Below are 18,637 nucleotides of genomic sequence, written 5' to 3'. Positions count from 1 at the left end.
CAACTAAAATGCGTTTTAAAAAGTCATACGCCAGGAAAATGTCGTATTGTACTTTGCAATCAAGTAAACACTAAAGACATTAATGAAACTATTTAAAATGATCATTTTTAACATATCAGGTGATGATTTTAGAATAAATGAAGTCGTTTCGTCAATATTAGAAAGAAAATTATAAATTTTGAGTAGATTTTCGTCATTACACATAGAACTTTTGTTGCTAAAAGGACTTTGTTCAGGAGTTGAAGACATGATCAGGAAACTTAATAAAGAGTTTAATGACTTTTGGCAAGCAGGGAATATTTTTCTTCGATTTTCACCAGTTTTCTTCTAAAAGTCCAAAAGTCCAGTCCAGTCTGAAATGAAATATAAAATAGTTTAGTATACACAGTCTGATAGAGACGTTGTTGTGATTGGTTATACTTAATTTAAATTGGTTTTGTCGCAACCCAAAGTACTGATACTCCACTAAATCGTGTTTAGTTATGAGAAAGGGATATTTGAAACCACGCGAAGATATATCCATATAGTAAAATTTTTCACACAAAAATACCGACTCTCTTAACATTGGCATCCATCGTCAGTGGTATTAAAATACCCTTAAGGACCTCCTTATGTACTCCCCTTATATACTTCCTTATATACTCCCTTTATGAACTTCCTTATGTACTTCCTTTTGTAGTCCCCTTATGTACTTTCTTATGTACTCCCTTATATACTCTTATGTACTTCTAGCCTTATGTTCCCCCTTATATACTTTCTACTACTAATTTTATCTATCGTTCATGAATTAGTAAGAATGACTTAGATACCAACCTGCATCTAATTGTAAGCTCGAGGGCGTATAACGTGTCGTTGTTCGACTATCACGCACATGCGCAGTCCTTCCTGACAGTGCATCTGCGTTTGCGCCTCTCGCATAGATATGTGGATCCTTGCCCTGGAACATATGAGTACACATATAAATAAGTGTCCCTCTATATTGGGTGACTGGTAATGATAAAAACCGGCCAATTGCGAGTCAGAATCGCACACGAAGGCGGAACCCTTCGTGTACCATTATTTAGAAAATACATCATCTGTGAAAATTTCAACTCTCTAACTATCACGGTTCATGTGATACAGCCTGGTGACAGACGGACGGACAGAGGAGCGAAAACAATAGAGTCCCGTTTTACCCTTTGGATACGGAACCCTAAAGATGATGTACTCCTATCCGATTATCGGCTACGACGACTGTTCTTATATAAGGAGATTGCCCAACTGAGCAAGACGTATTATAGTGCAAATGCAATAATGGAAATGGGGGTGAGAAATGGCTGCTACCAAAAAAAGTGTAGGCGTTTAAACAGTGTTCAAATTATTAAGTTAGCATTCTAGTCACAGCCTCACAATTCGGGCCATGTAAAGGATTATTTATCTGCGCATACCTACACATCTACACCAAACTACACCAAACCATGGTAATGTTAAGTTCATGAATTTTTACCGAATACAAATATTGATTGGAGTACACATACAGCCTTACTTATAAAAATCATCTAATCATCTTTTAAGCATCATTTTAACTAATTACAACTTAAAGCCTTAAGTAATGATTCAATGTTTGAGTTCATTAGTTAAGACATAAGTACTTAAGCAACGTTTATAAGTAAGAATTTTTCTTAAACAGCCCTTAAGTATTACTTATTATTTAATTCACGTTTTGTAAGGCTGCTAATTTTCATCCTTAGAATCCTACTGAAAAGCCATTATCAAGTATCGCAGTTTCAAGGTCCGTTAAAAAATGAAAATTTCAAAATGGCAGCCAACTGACAGAGATGACGTCACATCGTCCGCGCACTGAAAACCGTAGCGTACTGCGCAATTACGCATTTCATAATACAAAATCACATAAATTGGAAATCCAACTGCGTAGGCGTCTTATTATTCAAAAAAAATGCCTCAGAAAGCGTAAGGCAATCTTTTTGGTAATTTTTCAAAGAACAGGCATTTAAATTAGCAAAGGTAGTATCCGAAGTAATTAGGTGATTTTACACACTAAGTATAGACATGTCAATTAAAAATTAAAAGTTAAATTTTCGCTTTTTGGCAATAGAAGACACTATGCAAGGACTTAGCATTAAGGTCAAAAAAACTTAAGTAATAAAGTTTCACAAGAATAGGGTAGTTTCCAGGGTCGAAATAATGAAATAATATTTAGTCCGCTTTTTAGATAATTAAAAAATATTGGATACGTATTTTTTCTTTTTTTAATTAAACATAAAATGACAAAGATAATACGCTTCAAAAATTAGGAGTGGGGGCCTTTTACGTCACAGTCTCCTGAAAATTGTAGCAACTTGTGACGTCACACTCAACTTTAGCACGCTATATCTTAACAAGTTCTGATCCAATTTAAAAAAGAAAAAAATACGTATCGCTTAATTTTGGACAATCTACAAGACGGACTAATTATTATTTTTTAGGAAACTACCCTATTAAAAAAGTACAGCCAGCTTAATTGACAGTAAAATTTGCTAAAGTTTCAACAATCAAGTCCCAAAAATGGAAAAGAAATTTTCAGATTTTCAAATTTTTTCAGTAACTTCAATAATTCTGGCACCAATTAATTCAACAAATTCAGAACAAACCAGCTTCAACTAATTCCGTTTGTTGACATTATAACAAACACAAATAAACAAACAAAAAAAATTCTTACCTGGTACAACACAAAATCCTGACCCACAGCAGAATAAAGGAAACTACCAAGATTCCAGTTATAATCAGAAGTCCGTCCCCTTTCGACTCTGACTCTGAGCCACTCATGATGACGTTTGCATGACAACTGAGACTTGGGTGCACCTCAATCAATGGTGTATGTGTGTGTGCAGATCATGCGCTGTAGATGCAGCTGGCATAGGCTAGGAGTCGATTTATTTGAGGCTGTGATTTATGAGTGTGCTAGGTTTTGTAAGCGGGTTCGTTTGTTGTTGTTGTTGTTCGTTTTTTCGTTTCGATTTCATAAAATAAAAAAAATATATATATACCTAAGCAGGATTAGAAACAGCACTTTTTGAAAGTCAATATTACATGAAAAAGACTGCAAAAATGCCTGCCCTATGCAAATCCTATGTGTTTTTGCTAAGAAAAAGAAATGGCATACCAAACTCCCCAGTAACACCTGTATAAAAGAACTTTACTACAAAATTACTTTCATGTGGGTACTTGATAATAAGAAGAGAGTAATGTACTATGTGGGAAAAGTAGCGGAGTTTCAGTCTGAATATAGCTGTAACGATGACCAAAAACTTAATTTGGATCACAATATCCGAACTTCCCACGAAACCTATTTCAAGAACGTAGGTACGTGTCGGACCATTTTTCCGTAATTATGTCATCGGATCGGACATCAAATCATCTCTTAGTCGGTTACGAAAAGAATCATCATTTACCCAAAACCTTTAATAGATACTTTTAGCGTCATGTTCACAGCTACAATTACTAACTACAGAACTTCTTACCAGTTTAAAAGAAATACCTACTTAAACAAATCTGAGATCAGCTTCCAGTCTAGTCGGCTGTTACCATCCGTCATTCATTACATCCATTGCTTTGCACAGCCCTGGAGTGCTTTCAAAGTGTCGAACGACCCCTCGGTACTGAAGAATGTGTTTAGACCTGTTGCAATGCAGGTTTTACTTTATTCGTAAGTGTTTAGACTTGGCTTAACTTGGCTTCCGTTGGCTGTTTGTTTGCGTGCAGTTTTTATTGAAGATCTCGTTGGTAGTTTGAGAACATAAATTATTTCAACAAAATATGTAGAACTAGGTAGCCGTTTTCCCGCGGTTTCACCCGTGTCTCGTGGGAGCTGAACTGCCCGTACTGAGACAAAATGTAGCCTATATTATTTGGGAAGAGTATTGCTTTCTAACAATGAAATAATTTTTCAAAACGATTCAATACTTTCGGAGCCTTTGCCAGCCGGGTACCTACAAATAAACAATTAAAAAAATCCTCTTCATAAAATAAGTATAGACTAAGCTTTCGCTTATCCCACTCTTCATTTAGTATGTGTTTATTTCCAATCTGCAAATAAAATGACATAAAAAAATTTGCATAACAAAAGGACTCCAAATCAACATATCACGCAGGAAACTCATAAATATTAAAATTGCATCCAGCTCCCAATCTACAGGTAGAATCTAGATTGTAGGCATGCGCCGTTCAGATGCACTGGACCTCTCATCCATCATTGTAACGGCTACTTCCGTCTCCCTCACGCCCTTCCCGAATGTTCTATAAGAGGAGGGGGTGGGGGGTGACATCCTACGCATTCCAGGAAATTTGCACCGTATTGATTTATTGGTTTCCGTGTTAAATAGTTTGTGTGAATTTTAAAGGTCAATTGTGTAACTAGTTATAAATTAGATATATTATGTATTTTTTTTTAAACATCGGGTTGTTGTGTCATATTATCAGGATTTAGTAAACTAAGCTCTCTGCAAAGTTGCATTGAAATCAGTTTAGTGTATAGTTGATGATGATGACATCTTATTATCCCTCATCAGGGATACCTGGTCACAGAAATGTGCAAACAACTCTTTTCCTCTCCTTAGTACATACTTAGTCAGCCCTTGCAAACACAGCCAAGTCTGTATCAGGCTCACTACTTCCCGCACCTGGTAAAAATAAGCCTAAAGCCTTCCTCGATAATAGTGCTATCTTAAACTGCAAGAATTTTTCAAATCGAACCAGTGGATCCTGTGATCAGTGCGTTCAAGCACACAGGAACAAACCCTTCAGATTTATAATACTACCACATATGAGTAAAATAAGTTACAGGTACAGGTATAGATTGCTTGCCACACTCGGATAATAAGTAGTCTAAAGCCTTCATTGACAAATGGGCTATCTAGCACTGCAAACATTCTTCAATTCGAACCAGTAGTTCCTGAGCTCAGCTCAATTAAAGCAAACAAACTCAGCAGCTTAATATTGTTTTCAAAATCTCTCGGGACAAGTGGATATAATCTGACTGACTTCTATTATTCCAATTTTATTATATTTTCAATTGTTTCTGACATAAAGGTTTCGTTATACGACTTGAAAATTATATGACGTTGATAAGTTATAATATTCCGCTTCTTGCATTCACGTACTGGTCAGCGCCATCTAGAAATCAGCTAGGAAAAAACGAAAAAAGAAAATCCCTCACTGAACAAACACTCATACTTAAGAAGTTGGTTCTTTAGGTAACCACGACTTCTTATAACTACTTAATAGGCTGTTTGAGAGAGTTTATATAGTTCATGAGATCCCGTGGTCGTCAGATGCCTTATTAGATAATTCATGACTTTCAGCGACTATTACGTGTAAAAGAAGTCTGAAAAGGTGTACCCTTTAATGAGACTAATTTTTACGGTTCTAATATAAAACCTATTTGGGTGAAACGACATAAATATTAATATTTTTAAAACAATTAGACACACGTGTGCCAGGCGAAGTTCAAACCTAATAAGTATGTTATAGGTAGGTATATTCATAATAAGCAAGTTTTTTAAAATGCCTTCAACTATGGGCCTGAAAATAAACGTATTTAGCTTTAATATTGAGTATAGGTATAAGTGTAGGAAAAAAACTATTGTCAAGTTTGTTTGTAACTTTTCTTCATCCTCCGAGCCTTTTCCCAAACTATGTTGGGGTCGGCTTCCAGTCTAACCGGATTCAGCTGAGTACCAGTGCTTTACAAGAAGCGACTGCCTATCTGACCTCCTCAACCCAGTTACCCGGGCAACCCGATACCATGTGCCGATTGTGTGTAACTTTTCTTATTGGGATGAAATTCGGTGCAGAACTGGTGGTGGATATTTAATGGCTATTTATCCGGGTGCAGAAAAGGATCAACAAATAAAACAACATTTTTTTTCGATCTTTATTCAAGACCATAAATAGACAAACATTCTAAACATTGATCTAACACAGATAGAAGTTGCTAGGTCATAGACAATATTGGTTATGCGTAGGAGTGCATAACCATGAAGGTTGGAAAAGAGTATTGAAAAATAGGCCTGAATAGCCCAATGTGCCGATATATACCTTATGAAATATGACTAGACATGTATTTATATATTGTGGCTATAATAACAATTTACTTAGGTATTTATATTTAACCGACTTCAAAAAAGGATGGTTCTTAGTTTCACCTGTATGTGTGTGTTTGTGCGCCATGATCTTAGTATCGAGTTCGGCTTAACAGATTTTGATGGTTTTCAGTATAGTATTTTTCAGATGTTGTTGAAGTCGGTTTTATTTTTTTGTATAAAGATTTTAGGAACGAGATTAGCAGAGTTGAAAGATGGAAATTGGTATAAAATATTTTACACAAGAAATTTTGTTCCTGATGATGACAGCATAATTGTTTTTTTTTTAATTAGTGCGAATTTTTTGATGATAGCTTTAATTGTTCTACATTTTCATTATCATTTTCGCCACAACATACAATTTATAAAGTATGTGTTAAACATATAACCACTTATAAGTGTAGCTTATAACTTATAATAATACTTCTAAAGTATACTTACACCGTATTATAATTATAACTTACCTATTCGAGTATTATTTACGGTCTCCTGTCAGTTAGTCGGGTATATATTTTTATAAATTAGAACTCAAATTTTAAAATAAATATAACTTACCTATATTATAATTAAGAATATGATAGACCATTTATACCAAAGAATGTGACGGTCATTGTTAATTTTGATGTTATTAAAGTTTGTTTGTGTATGTGTGTGTGAGTGTATGTATGTCTTTGTTGTATTAACGTGAAAATGTTGAGTAAGTGTGTAATACTGTCAATGTGTGTCAGGATTATGTCACTCATATGTGTATCAGTTTTATGTTGTGTGCGAAATTCATTCAATGGGTAAATGGTCTAAAATAGGGCTCGAATCTTACAGTATATTATTTTAATTTAGTGACTTACAAAATTTCGAAAATGTTAAATAATAATTACATAAGCTTATATAGGTGTAGAAAAGGTGATTTTAAAAATCCGGTTTTCAATTGAAAATATTATCACAAATTTTGATTATTATCATTTTTATCTGACTTGTAAGTCAATTACATTTTTTGAAAAATTCGTTCAATTTACATCACTTTTTTATAATTGACTATATTCCCAATTATTTTTAAGATATATATATAAATATATACCAATTTAAGATACATTTAAATATATAGACTTCGAGCCCACACCACTTAATTAATACTTAATATTAGACCTTATTAAAATTCGCTAGTAGGCAAACTTATATGGAATTCTTTATGAAATATTTTTATAAATAGATTAAATTAATACTTAGAGGTAACCTTTATTTCGACTAATGTTTGGAACTCTTCCCAAATGCAGTTTTTTTGACTATTGTCATTATACACTTAATTATTATTCTTATATCATATTTACCAAACGCATGCTGTTTTACGCATATCTAATAAGTAAGAATGGTATTACCAGTACCAGTAAGATACCATTCTTAGATATATTAGGTATGATTTTGAAAAAACTAAATACTGCACATTTGCAGAACATAAATTAATTTTTATCCTACTTATTAAATAACCCTTTATTATATATAAAATCTCGGTTTTTATATCTATAACGATTGTTTAACCCGTGCATTGATGTTGTGTATGTTCGTTCCTTATTTTGGCAATTTGATGTTGACGAATATTTTTTTTATGATGACGGAAAGGCTTGAGTTTTCATTTCATTATGTAGTATGGTATAAGTTGTGTTGTTATTTGTCCAGAATATATTTTTACGATTGTTTTTAATGGTATTTTTAAACTATTTATCATCCAGAAGTTACATATTTTCAGATACGAGCCTATTTTATTTAATCATGGTGACTTTTTTCAATTTATGTGGTACTTTAAAGTGATTGTGACCCTAGAGTTTGTTTCGGTGTTTCTTCTCAAGGTGTATAGCATAAGTGATCATTGTCGTTAAGATATAAAAATCGAGAGCACATAGTAACCCTATAAATAAACTACTTATTTAAGAAATACTCCATCCCCCCAATCATCTTGCTTTTTAGGTTTTTACCTTAATTAATTATTATCATTTAATATTTATTTCTCATATCTAAACTCCGTTACGAACGGGCGACATCGACTAGATTAGTAGTTACGTTGCAGTTCCATCTGGTACAATATTTTATAATATACACACTTATAAGTTATAAGATCTTATAAATTATAAGTTATAATACTAGTGACTAGAATTATAAGTAGTATTTTAAATAGACGTGCTGCATTTTTCCTTACTTGTTTTTATATTGTGCGAGAACTTGGCGGTATTTTTACACGACATTTTATAAGCAGAAAATTGTGTTGGTGACATTTTAAAATACAGATGTAATTTTCGGAGGACTGAGTTATATGGCACATAATATATTAGTAGGTGTTTTTTGTATTAAATGGGCCTTTGGGTATAATACAGTAGCGTTTATTTGTCAAACAACATGATGTTAATAATACAGTTCTATGATTTTTTTGCACAGGGTTAAGAAAGTACTAGATGTTAAACGGCCATATTTTAAATATAGATATTCTGTATTTTTAATGTGTGTTACGTAGCTTATTCTGAGAATAACATACTTGATATGATGTTAAATCAAGATATGATGATACAACTTTCCATAGGAATTTTCTTATTGATGGCAACCAAGCCTGAATTGTGTTAACAATAAACTGAAACTTATTTATTGCAGGTTTGCGTACTTTTTTCATAAAATTAATTTCGTTTATCTAAAATATGTGTAATACAGATTTTTTATTTCTTTATGTAAGTAAGGAAAAACGAAGCACGTCAGATACGCTTAATATAATTACTATATTAGTATTATGAGTATTCTTAAACATTTAATACAATTTAAAAATTGGCATTCTATCAAGTTTTCTGTGTTTTTTTTCAGTTATATTTTCAAATGAGTAAAAGATTTTTTTAATCTTACCTTAAAAACTAGGCTTCCATATAAAAGGCGCTGTTTTTTAAGCTGCCCAAAAATGTTATGGAAGAACAACATTTTTCAAAAAATCTTAACTATTAGCAAGTGTACGTCTTAACTTCATTGCGACTTTATATGTACAATGTCGAATGTTTTACTTAAATATCTAACTAGTAATTTTTTGATTTCGACTGCGTCAATAATGGAGATTTACATTCTATTTTCTAGTTTCAAATTATATGATTACTCTTTTTCTTGCTACTTTTTTTTTACGTATTTCTAACGAATGGAAACTTGTTTCTTTGTTGTGGTTTCATGTTTACTTATTTTTTTATTAATTGTCAGATTTTACAATTAATTCGTACTTTTGGCTAACTTCGAACTTTCTTTAAGACTAACTTTTCAATATTGTTGGTGCACTTAAACCATTTCTAAACTATTATCACCAAACATTTATTAAACAAAAGATACGTATTTTTTTTCTTTTTCTTTTTTGTATAAAATGACGAGTATACATCTTCGCGAGATTTATCAATTTACATACTTATTATTATTTTACTCTTAATTATCTTTTCTTTTTTATATAAAATGACAAGTATATATCATCGAGATTTATCAATTTACATACTTATTATTATTTTACTCTTAATCTTTTTTAAATATTTTTTTTTACTATTATACATACCAAATCAATAATATTATTAGACATGTATACACGCGAGATTTTTTCAATTTACATACTTATTATTATTTTACTCTTAATTACTCTTATTTTTTAAACTATTATTAATATTTACACACTACTGTTTTATTTCTTTGGTTTTCCAATTATGTGGCATAGTCACCCGGAGACTCCCTTATTCTACTTAGAACTAACTTATTATTGCTTTAAAACAGCTACACTCAACTTTCTACCTTATTTCTTGTGCAATAAAGTGCTGATTAGCTTGCCAAAAGTTTGTTTGACTTCAGAGTTATGAAAGCTTTAGATGGTACAAATTTTTTGAGTGTCCGATGACTATTGAGTTTATTGGTTCTGTTAAGCTAGACTTTGCGAATTTATGTTGTTTTTATGGATATCAAAAATGTATGTAGTTTTGTTAGATTTTATGTAGTACCGAACTAGGTGTTACTTATTATTTCACCGCGTGATTTTACATTAGACTAGTTGAATATAGCTGTTTTATTGCATCCTAAATTATATTATGTTGCTTCCTCATAACAGTTTTATTGTTTTTTTTTCCGGGAATTTCGAGTGTGATGTTATAAACGTATGTTGCTCAATTTTAATATGTTGTTTCGCAAACCAGATTTTCAAGTAAGATTTTTTTTGCTATTTTCTATTTACCTTATTCTGTACTGCTGGCATTTTCTGATGTGATCATCGAAACATTTTTTTTTATTTTTTTTCAAGTTGTTCTTTCCAAGTTGTTTTTTTTTAACCCATGTCATGAGATAGCGACACAATATCCCTACAGATATAACTTAATCCTAACTTAAGTCTAACTTAACTAACGACATCATGGGTCGTATTCTTACAATCTAATTACCGTGAACGCTGTCGTATGTAGGATTCATGCGGGTTCCGCCTTAGAATATACTTATATAAACTAGTTCTAGACTAAGTATTACCTAACTGCCTTGCTACCTCGGCTGTTAATATAACACCACTATTTGTTTGGATAATGCAAGCTAAAATCTTTTAGTTTCAAGTGTCCATTCTATTTCTTCTTAATGCTTTGTTCATCAATATGTCTTTTTTGGCACTTATTTTTTATATTATTTTATAAACTTTTATAAGTGATTTAAAGATCTATATTATGTTGGTATACTGATGCTTTAGTTCACCAAAATGATTTTAAGTTAATTTTTTAGGTATCTATATGGGTTAGTTTATATGTAGGTAGGTACTGCGTTGTTCTGCAATGTTGTTTTGCTTTCCAAATGGGTGTTGGCCAGATATTTTTTTTACAATAGGTCTTGTTTGTTCTATTTCCAATTATTTTTTTATTAATACAGCCTGTTTTAGGTGTATGGTCATCTCATGTCGTTGCTATAATATTTTTGTTGTAATTTTCTGTGTCTGCTCTTATGTTTTTTTACCGACTTCAAAAAACCAGGTTCTCAGTTTGATCTGATGTGTGCGATTATCTCGCGTTTGGCTCATTTTGATGCGTTTTTTATGTTGTAGCTATTGCGAAATCCATTAAAAATTGCAGTGTTATATTTTCAGCGAAAAGTGCTGGCAATGATATGATTGGATAATACCTTATATGCTAATAATTGAACCCGAAATGTGTATAATTTCCTACGCCTAATACCTTAAGTAGTACTTACCTAATTATTATTGTTAGACTTAATATTATCATGCACTTATTTATATCTTAATATTACTTATTTATTATGAATCTTACCCAGTTTTTACTAACCCTTAACCAGTATATTACACTTACTAGCGAAGGAGCCGTAGCTCTAAAGACGAATTTATCTATGAACAAGTCAAAAGAGGTTTATTTCAAACTTTTTTCCCGCCTATTTTCAAATGTAGAATCGATGGTGTATCAAGGAGGTGACTAATGCGATGAGGTCTGATAGAAAAGTATGGCTGAAGAAGATATTATGATGTAATGATCACCAAATATATTGGGATGATAACAGAAAGTTGATGATGATGATGATAATGTTTGATAGTGATGATGGTGAATATGCTGATTGATGTTAACCTCCTTAAAAGTGTTACCGTGATGTTTGAAATCCTTTCTGTATCATGATGGTAACTTTGCCTGTTTTCTTTGTACGTGGAATTTATACAATCTTAAAAAATGTTTGAATAAAACCTCCTTTGGCCTGTTCCAAGTTAAACCTCTTCTACTTCACTTCTATTTCTTTTTAAAACCACATTCGCACAAAGATGCTTTGTTTCTAACCTAACTTACATTCTAGACCTTACCTAGAATTTATTTTAGACTTACCTAATTATATTCTAGACTTACCTAGTTATTCTAGACTTACCCAGTTATTCTAGACTTACCTAATTATTCTAAACTTACCTATTTATATTCTAGGCTTTCCTTGTTACCTAGCTACATCTAGACTTACCTAGTTACTTGTAGATATACCTAGTTATATTCTAGGCTTACCTATTTATATTCTAGACTTACCTAGTTATAACCTAGTTTTGATTTTGATTTTCGATAGTTATTGTTTCTATTTTTATCTACTTTAACCGTCCTTTTTGTGTTTCATCCATGCAGGAATATGTACATCTTACAACCTACCTATTCTACCTAACAAAACCATAGCGTTAAAACTAATAGAACGGACGAGTTGTTTCCAGATGTAAACAGTATTATATTATGGCGCCTCTAGATTTTAATAAGTCTGTGCTTGATTTTTAAGTATGCATAACTTCAGCAGAGCTGAAATCTGACTGTGAGTTCTCCAAAGATTTTTAATAACCAGTATTTTTTAAAAATTTTGGTTTATTGTGTTTAATTGAGACTTTCATATAGAAATATTTGATGTCAAATGAGTTTATATGTTATTTCATTCCAATTAGAGATTTTAATTCAGAACTTGGCGCGTAGCAATCGCGTAGCATCGTCGTAGCAAGCTACGTCTCGTAGTAAAATATTTTATGATGGTAAATTTCAAATATGGTGATTTTCTCTCGTTATGGGAGACAGTCGTTTATTCTATTAGTTTTAATATCTATGGTTGTGTTGGACTTACCTAAAATATTCAATACTTTCTGTAAGTGACAAAAAACTTCTGCAGTATAGTGTCAGATGGTTTTGACTAATATTTGAATGAAGCTGGAAATGTTGTTAATCATAAGATGTTGGTGTTAATTTTGTTGCGTATTGTTTTATTGGTGCTACTCATGGTTTTTTTCTGCTGGTATGGTAATAAGTATTGTCACGTATAGAAAGTATTGCCGAACATAATCCTATTCCACGTTATTGTGCGTATATCTATTTTATAGCTATTTGTTCGTATCTCCTATTACTCGGCTTTGCTCCAAAATATATTTACAAATTGGGACATTAAAATGAGACGATACAGTCACAAAATGATACATTACATATTTTTTTCACGATGTTGATAGTTATTTTTTATTGTATCCTGAACTTAGCAAGGCAAGTATTTTGCTCTTAAAATTTATCATAGGTGATAATTTAAAATTTGATATAGTTATTTTTGTTGTTCGCTTCGTAGTTTTGGTGTTATCAAATCATCTATTTCTACGACTGTACCGTCTTAAATTAACATCTATCCTTAAACAATTAAAAACTATCTTAAATTAAAGTTACAACTAATATACCTACACCATTCTTTATTCAACTTTTTAGTATCTTTTGTTTTTTTTTAATATATTTATTTTCAAATGTTTGATAGTACCTATAGGATTTTTGACCGGGAGTAAAACTCAGATTGCTGATTTTAATATTTTTTTCGAAATATTGTTTAAAAGATGTTAATTTATTTTATCAAATCTAGCTTTATTTAAGATAACTATACTAGTTGAATAAAATAAAGTGTAGGGCCATAAATCTACGTATATTATTCTATACATCTACTTCAGATCGCTGTCATACTACATGTCACTTGTTATAGGTCTATTTGCAATTAATGTACAATCTTAATCAAATGCTTATGCCTTAGGTATTACGGTAACACATATGCATTTGTGTTAAATTCTTAAGTATAATTAACCTAGTTATTGTATATGTCTATATGTTAGTAGCTCTGTGGACGTTTTAGAGGTAATACTCAAAGTTGCAAAGATGTGTCACCGAATCTCTTGATTTTTAATATAGTTAAGTATATGCACAGTTTTTTTTAATGATCTTAGGCGTGCGTTTGACCATTTATTTCATCTCATGATGTTTTGTGATGATTTTGAAATTTGTGATGAAATTGTTTATTCAAAAAATCTATGGTTTTTTTTTAGTAACCTTTATTGATTTGTTTCACTATATATAGATATTTTATTTTGATATTAATCTTCAGTTAATTTTCTTTTGTTTGTCGAATATTTTGATGGTGATTTCGTACTGCATTTCTTTTTAAATGTTTTTCTATATTTCCGATGTTGTTAATAATGATGGTTAGGTCTATGGGAGCTTTGTTTATTATCTCTAATTCATTGTCAGATACAAATATCTCACATCAACCAAGATCAAATACTGGATCACATGGGACTTACAGAAAGAAAATTTAAATAATTTTGCGTTGTTAAAACATTTTTTTGAATATGGTAAGTACTTACTAGCTGGTTTATTTCGATATTTTTTGATCTTCAATGATGGTTTTATTCTTAATGTTCTTGTATTTTTTGATGTGGTAAGTGTCCCTTCTATACATTGCAAAAGTCTATATTTCAAGAACATTTTGTACATAGGTTATGAAAGATATTTGTACCTAACACCACGCTACATTAAACCTAACTTACCTAATTATTATTTAAGTCTTACCTAAGTTTCATCCACTTTTATATGTACAATTTGAGTGGGAATTACTTAATCTATTTTAGAAGTCACTGGTAACATTAAGCATTCCTAAATTACGCATAAGTCTGAAGCATTGAATACTGTTACTGATTTTTTTGAAATATTTCGAATATATTATTTTAGGTATTTCTATCGAAATCGATAGGATGTTAATATGGCATGGTATATGGTTTTTTGTTCCATGGTTTTGATACAAATTTTCCAAATTTTTCCAAAATTACATTTTAACTTTATCCTTATATGTAAATATTCCAGATGTTTCCAAACAGATTTTTTTTAACTCAAGATGGTTCCGAACTTATTTTTATTTTCGAGTTTTTTTGTGTTGTTTTTTTTTTAATAAAATAAAGTTTTCTCGATGTTACACAGATGTTGTCTTTTCAGATTGTTTTAAATAGATTTGATGTAACTTTTTTACTTTAGACAAAAGATCTTGGTTTTTCTTTATGTAGTTACAGATGTCGCTAAAATGATCTGACTTGTGATAATTTAGGTTTGCTACCTAACACTAGCTTAATAACTAAGTAAACCTAGTTAAAATTACTGTTTTTCGTACCATTCATTTTTTCTGTTTGAGTTTTCAATTTTTTGATTTAACGAAATTGTGTATTTTGCTCCAATCAAATGTACAGTTAATTTTTTTATTAAAATTGCACGATTTTTTTCTATTAAGTACTTTTGCCGTGACGAGGAACCATGAAAAAATGCTGTTTTGAAAAAAAACTCTTACCTAATTTAACTATACTTAAGTAAATGCCTATATTAAGAACTTACCTACTTATAAACTATACTACTTACATACTACGGCTGCGTTCATCGCGCCTTTCATCTACTTTCTTATAACTAAAAACCGTGATTGTCACCGTTCGGGAACTTCTAGAACTATATACAGTAGTTTTAATATAACTGGAAAAAAATGTTCAGCTTTCCTGACCACGGTACTATTGTGTAAAAGCTGTGATTTTATATTGTTTTTAGTGGTCATTGAAAAATTGTCCTGAAGCTTTATTTATTTTTACTGTTATCTTGTGTACTGTTTTTTGTAAATATTTTTTGAGTTTTTATTTTTTGTGTAAAATTTTAAAATAACTATTGTTTAAAATATGGAATGATTTTGTTCTTTTTTTGTTGTTTTTATCAATAATCCTGATTGAAAAGGAAAACAAATGTAATTGCTTGTTTTTTACATGTTTTTTTTTTCAATATTTACTAAACCAAAAATAAAATGGGTTGGCAAACAGAGAAGAAAAAGGTACTGCAATATTTTGTCTTTACCAATTTCAATATTGATCATTAATGTTTTGTGTTTTATTTAAAAAAAAAACTCAATTTCTATGTAGTTTTTGCTTTTTACGTTGTAGTGCTTAAGTTAAAAAAAAAAACCGCTGCCATTGGTAGACTGAAACCAGAAAATTCCAGTTATTTTAAAAATACTGTGGCCCTAAATCTAGCCTTAACTATTACTTATTTTTCTAAGTTTCCTAAATATATCTACAAGCTACTTATTCATGTAACTCGTGATCTTGAGTAAGTTAAATGTACATTTTCTTACTTAATTCTCTTAATATTATTAATCCTATATTCTTTTCGAAATGTCTTCACTAGCGGTCAATACTCGGAATTTAATTATTTTCAAAAATCTTTTTTTACTTTTTAGATTTTTTTACTATTTAACTTGTGATTATGAGTGTACGCAGAAATGATGTATCTCTAACCGTTTTTTTTTTGGGTTGAAACTACCCATTCGTCTTCAGAATTATAATTTAAACTTTAAATAGAGATTTTTTTTCAAATTAGTCTATTTCTTTTTCCGTTTATTTAGAATTTAGAATCTGAGCTATTAAATGATTATAATGGGTACTCGATGCGCACTCGTTTTAACTCATTTCTTTTTTGTTTTTTAGTTTTGTTTATGGCAAAGATATCTGTTTAATATTTTTTTCTGTTGGCGATTTATTTTAGACACATACATAAAATGGATATTAAAATTAAAACGAACTTCGAAATATTTATTTCCCGAGTATTGTACATTGTACTTACCTAATTAAAATTAACTTAACTTAAACGTAGACTCGTAACGTTTAACCGGTAAGATGTTAGTGAACGTTACTTTAAATACCGGTAAATAGTTCTTAGTACCGGTATTATCTACTCTTCTTAATCCTAGTTAATCTTTTACTCATTTGATTAAATATGTAAATAAAGTGGTTGATGAATTTTGAATTACCTGTGTTTTTTTACTGTTGTGTTTTTTTTTTGTATAAGTAAATTATATTACAATATCGCGACTTTGTGTATGCTTATCGGTATTCAAAATGCCTGTAGAAAAAAGTTTTTGTTTTATGACTTACCTGTATCCAAATTTTCTATTGTAGATGACGTGTTGTATTGAATAAAGAAAATATGTGACTTTTGTTGTTGGCTGTACTATTGATAAAACCACAGAGTAACGAAACAAAACAGAATGCCAACTTACACAGAAAAATATTACCACAGAACCATTCATCCAGAGTATTACGACATGAAAACCAGTTCATACCGGCACAGTGAGATATAAGCGAAAAGTTAGCGGACCTCCTACACTCCCCCTAACTTTAATCTTAGCTCTAAGGTCCAAGTTCACTGACAACTTAAACGTCAGTTTTCTTAAAACCACTGTTTATTTTAAATTTTAAAATTAAACAGTAGTTTTAAGAGAAACGAGTGTTTATGTAGTGAACTTGGGCCTAACAGAACCAAGTCTTAACCGGCGGCTGACCGTCCGCCGTAACCTCATGTCAAATAGCCGACAACCCGAATTTCGCTAAATCCGGAACATCGATATCATCTAAATCTTTCATCGATACATAACCATCCTTGATCGGTACATAATCGTCAGTTCCGTCGTTCAAATCGATAATCGGATCTTTGATATCGAATTCGCTGTTGATTTTAGCTTCGTTGAGGAGCTTGAGAGATTCTTCTAGAAGTTGTGTGCGATGTTCAGGGTTGTCGGGGGTGTCGGTAGAGCGGCGGTGGTGCAGGGTGGAGGGGGCGGAGCCCTGGTACGGCGGGGGCTGAGGCCTGTTGTAGTTGGCTGCTAAGTTGGTAGATGACTTGGGGCTGTATGGACGCGCGAGGCTGTTGTTGGGGCTGGAAGATTTTGAGCGTCGTTTTAGTGATAGTTAGGGGTAAATAAACCAACAGTCACAAAATCAGAGTCAATGTAATTAATTAAACATCATTAACATTAAATATAATGTTGACCCAATTGCCAAATACCAAAAGCCATTAATCAGATTTTGGAGTTCCGATATTTTTACCCGGTTAGACTGGAAGCCGACCCCAACATAGTTGGGAAAAGGCTAGGAAGATGATGGAGTCCCTATATTTTTTCTTCACTTTTAGTGTTTGAGTATAAGATACCTAAAAACTTATCGATTAAAAATATTTTTTTTTATTTAGCTTCGTTTTGAAAAACATGAACAAAAACTCCCCAATTAACTAGTTGTAATTAACTAATAGAAACTAATTGTGTGATTATAAAAAAAGTCAAACAGAAGTTTGACATGTTTTTTTTGTAACACTTTAAACTTTTCTTTAAAAAACACCATAGGTGTTTAATAAATTAATGCTAGTTACATACCTAACTCCGAGACTCTTGGTGCTGGTGTTGTCAGCAACATGCGTCTGCTCAGTGTTGCCAGTGCCGTAGCGACACATCTCCACCTTCGACTTGTGTGCTCTGGAAATTACATCATCCGTGGTCTTAATACCATATATAGAGTTTATAATAAATACATGGGACTTTTAGGTTAAGATTTAAGGCAATGAAATATTTAAAAACAAAACACACACACATAAAAATTGAAAACTCCTTTGGGTAGTCGGTTTAAAATATGTTTTTTAGAATAGAGTCAGAGATCATCACTGGTCATATTGTGTTGCCGTAGAGTTTATAACGAACAGACGGGATTGTTTTTAGTTTTTAAACTAAAGTCATATTATATACATACAGGCAATGGAATGGAATTGAATATCCATGGAATGATATATTAAGAATACACAAACATCAGAATGGAGCACCCAGTTTTGGGAAGTCGGTTAAAAATATGTTTGTATAGAAATGTCGAAAATTAAAATGAATTGTTAAGT

General features: G+C 31.4%; 1 long non-coding RNA gene across 1 annotated transcript; it reads right to left on the bottom strand.

The window, feature by feature from the left end:
* Positions 1–11,810: 11,810 nt before the first annotated feature.
* LOC135118354 (uncharacterized) lies at positions 11,811–12,454 on the bottom strand. The gene is made up of 2 exons (XR_010277531.1): positions 12,110–12,454; positions 11,811–11,940 (listed from the first exon to the last, which is right to left on the bottom strand). It is a non-coding gene; the product is annotated as an uncharacterized LOC135118354 (long non-coding RNA).
* Positions 12,455–18,637: the final 6,183 nt, after the last annotated feature.

The sequence above is a fragment of the Helicoverpa armigera genome, chromosome 21, assembly GCF_030705265.1.
Source record: "Helicoverpa armigera isolate CAAS_96S chromosome 21, ASM3070526v1, whole genome shotgun sequence".
NCBI lineage: Eukaryota > Metazoa > Arthropoda > Insecta > Lepidoptera > Noctuidae > Helicoverpa > Helicoverpa armigera.
This window is presented reverse-complemented; position numbering and strand designations above follow the sequence as displayed.